At 42.2% G+C, this 4,147-nt stretch overlaps 1 pseudogene; it reads right to left on the bottom strand.

Annotated features, from left to right (window-relative positions):
* Positions 1-2,543: 2,543 nt before the first annotated feature.
* LOC112919189 (lipid transferase CIDEC-like) lies at positions 2,544-3,354 on the bottom strand (annotated as a pseudogene).
* Positions 3,355-4,147: the final 793 nt, after the last annotated feature.

Here is a 4,147-nt window from a genome sequence, read left to right as displayed (position 1 = left end):
TAAAATCTTTTTTTAAAAAATAGCTGTTAAGGATGCCTGGGTGATTCAGCGGTTGAGCGTTTGCCTTTAGGTCAGGTCATGACCCTGGAAGTCTCTGGATTGGGTCCCACATCGGGCTCTCTGCATGGAGCCTGCTTCTCCCTCTGCCTGTGTCTCTGCCTCACTCTCTCTGTTTCTGATGAATAAATAAATAAAATCTTTTTTAAAAAAGAGCTATTTGTAATAACAATAACCAGTAAAACCCTTTCATGCGTCTGTCTCACTCCTTACAAAATTTGCAAAAATAGATCTTTTAAATCATCAGGATTGCATATAACCTTGGCCTTTTTTTAAAAAATGAAAATTACTTTAAAATTATTTATTTTTGTTACAATAAAAAATTCTTATCTCCCCCTCCCCCCAAAATAAAACATTGTGCCTTGCTTTAAAAAGTCTTTCCCTACTGTCTGTATTATCCTCTACAAAGACTGTTGTTTTGCCTTGCACAATCTATGATCAGCCTGTACTAACTTTTGCATATGATGTGAGGTAAGGTCAAGTTTCATTTTCTGTATATGAAGATCCAATTGCCCAGTACTGTTTATTGGAAAGACCTTCCCCTCCTGCTCTGAAGTGTCATCCTTGTCATAAATCCATTGTCCATATTGCATGGTCTGTTCTTGGAGTCTCCATCCAGTCTCTTCCATTAGTCTTTATCCATTGTTAACACCAGCACTATCCTACCTCATTACTGTAGTTTTATAATAAGTTTTGATATTTCGTAAAGCATGCTCTCCCACCTTATTTTTGAATAATATTTTGTCTATTATTTTTTATTTTATTTTTAACTAACCTCTACACCCAACATGGGGCTTGAATTTATGACCCCCAGATCAAGAGTCACATGCTCCTCCTACTAAGCCAGCTAGTGCCCCCTACCTTGTCTATTCTTAGACCTTTGCATTTGATAAGATATTTAGAATTAGTTCGTTAAATTCTATCTCATGTTCTTCCCTCCCCTCTCCTTGTCATGGGTGTCAGAGCCACACTGAGGCCTGTGGCTTTCTCTGCCCTGTCCTGCTCCCTCTTGATCTTTCACAAGTATCACCTCCAACAAATATGCTGCATTTCCAGAGCCATCTTGGCATCTCTTCTTGGAGATTAGTCAACACTTTATTCTCAAAACCAAAAGAAAAAATTTTAACATTTAACTATTTTTTAAAGGAAATCTCTTTTTTATTTTTTAAAGATTTTATTTGTTTATTCATGAGAGACACAGAGAGAAAGAGAGGCAGAGACACAGGAAGAGGGAGAAGCAGGCTCCATGCAGGAAGCCCAATTTGGAACTCAATCTTGGGTCCCTAGGATCAAGCCCTGGGCTGAAGGCAGCGCGAAACTGCTGATCCACCCAGGCTACCCAACATTTAACTATTAATTATGGTGTTTCCTATAAACTTTTTTGTGGATGCTCAAAATGAGATGAAGTAATCTCACTCCCTGGATTGATAAAAACATTCTTTTAACCATAAATGGATGCTGACCTTAATCAAAAGTTTTCCTGCCCCTGCTGAGGTGATTATGCAATTTTTTCCTCCTGTTAAGTTAATATAGAGAATTATAATGGTTGATTTATGACTGTTAAATACATCTTGTTTTCCTAAGGGAAAAAAGCAACTTGATCATGATGTATATTGACCTTTTGCATTTTGCTAGAATCTGTAAATATTTTGTATAGGATTTTTACATCTAATGTTCATGAGGGAATTAGCCTGCAATTATCCTTTCTCACAGTGTATTGTCAAATGTTAATATCAAAAATGAGGTGGGAAGTGTCCTCTCCCCCAGCATAAGTAACTTACTGTAAACATTCTAATGTTGCATTAGGGGGCTTGAGAGTTCACTCAGGAGCACTCTGCATGGAAAGTCAGGAGGTAGAGAGTGTAATGAAAATGTAGAGTGTGAAGACAGCTTGCTGAAGAGCAGACTTTATGCCATAGTCCTGATCAGCTAAGCTATGCTGGGAAGGAGAGAACTAGGCAAGGTCAAGAATCCTCAGTTCTCCATTAGCCTGCCTACTCAAGGTTTCTGGCCCTTCATTCTGCTTCTTAATTTGTGGTCATATTGGGAAGAGGGAGCGTGAGAAGGCAAGAAGCTCTCTAGGGGCACATGGATGGCTTAGTTGATTGAACATCCAAGGTTATGATTTTGGCTCAGGTCATGATCTCAGGGTCCTGGGATCAAGCCCTACACATTGGGCTCCATGCTCAGTGCGGAAACTACTGACGATCTCTCTCTCCCTCTGCTCTCCCCCCCTCACATGCATACTTTCTCTCTCTAAATAAAATAAAATAAATCTTTATGAGAAGAAGAAGAAGAAGAAGAAGAAGAAGAAGAAGAAGAAGAAGAAAGAAGAAGAAGAAGAAGAAGAAGAAGAAGAAGAAGAAGAAGAAGAAGAAGAAGAAGAAAGAGGAGGAGGAGGAGGAGGAGGAGGAGGAGGAGGAGGAAGAGGAGGTCTCTAGCTGCCAGGCTTGTGGATGCTACCAGCTGAGCTTTAGGTCCCCAGTCTAGTCTTTGGCTGGGAAGACCTCGAAGAACTTGGGCCTTCGTTGTAGTGTCTTCAGACTGGTTGAGATGAGGGATGAGGCCTTGTCCTTGGGCTGCCCTCCCTCTGTGGCATCCAGGAGTTGCTTGATGTAACAGGAGGTGCCAAGAAACATGGTTTATATGCCAAAAAGAGGCCAACAAAGAACTTCCTTCATGATAAATCTTATCCCGTAGCAGTGTACATCCTAGGAAATGGAGTATGTGCCATCATAAGTTGCCTTCACTGTCAAACAACCAATGAAGTCCAGTAGACTCACCTTGACCAAGCCAAAGGTTCTGCGGGCCACCTTGATCTTCTTGGCAGACTTATGGGAGAGGGAGAATTAATACCTAGTCTTTTGCATCAAGACAGGGATGTAGTTAGCGTCCCTTAAGGACTTCTCCTAGGCTTTCAATGTTCTCCCCCAATAGGACCCCACCTGATGGACACTGCCATTTCTGCTCCTTCTGGAGGACCATGAACATTGTCTTGACCATCAGGGTTTGGAAATACTCCTCTGTCTTTACGGTTCATGCCGTCTTCCTCCAACAGGAAGAGGGCTTGTCTGCCCGCATCAGGCTGTCCCAGACCTAGAAGGAGACCCTCAAGACTATGTCATGATGCCCTTCTGTGCACTCTGGTAGGCAGTGCTTACCCTGCAGAGCTGAGCCTCAGAGCCCCAGACTGGGCTCCAGCAGTGGCTACAGGGTCACCACCAAGGTGCTCACTTCCACACACCTGGAGAGGGACTTATGGTAGTAAAAGTTGAGGAACTTCATGGCGTATTCCATCCTCCTTCAGCTGGAGTGCCTTGTACCACGCCCCACAGCCTCCTAATGTCCTTATGGTTCTGCCTCTGGGAAATATTTTCTCCATCTTAATGTCTGGGAGAGATTGTGTAAGCCTAGAGGAGGAGAGAAAAAAGAAAAAGAATGCATTAAGTAGGATTCCATTTACCAAAATTTCAAAAGCGGGCAAAAAGAAGCTACTCTCTGTAGTAAGGCATACATAGCTGGCAATGCAAGAAAATGTGCATCACATGTGTCAGAGTGGTGGCTGTGCCTTTAAGGGAGTGAGGATTTATCGTCTAGCATGGGCACGCAGAAACTTCTCCACTGTTATCTGTTATTGACCTGGGCGGTGGTTGTACAGAACATTGTTTTAAAATTCTTTTTTTAAAAAAGATGTTATTTATTTATTTGACAGAATGAGAGACAGCACAAGCAGAGGGAGTGGCAGGCAGAGGGAGAGGGAGAAGGAGGCTCCCTGTAGACTAGGGACCTCATCCCCACCCCGACTCAGGGCTCTATCCCAGGACCCTACGATCATGACCTGAGCTGAAGGCAGACGCTTAACTAACTGAGCCACCAGGTGCCCCTGCTTTAAAATTCTTTAAACCTGGGATAATAATTATTTTGTAAGCCATAGTCTTTAAATGATGACCTACAGACCAAATCCAGCCCTCTGCCTTTTTTATAATAAAATTTATTGGAATACAACCACATAAATTATGTGCTTTAGTGCTACAAACAGACTAGAGATGTTTTGACAAAGACTGTATGTCTTGCAAAGCCAGAAATATTT

Source organism: Vulpes vulpes, chromosome 5 (assembly GCF_048418805.1).
Source record: "Vulpes vulpes isolate BD-2025 chromosome 5, VulVul3, whole genome shotgun sequence".
In the NCBI taxonomy this organism is placed as follows: domain Eukaryota; kingdom Metazoa; phylum Chordata; class Mammalia; order Carnivora; family Canidae; genus Vulpes; species Vulpes vulpes.
This window is presented reverse-complemented; position numbering and strand designations above follow the sequence as displayed.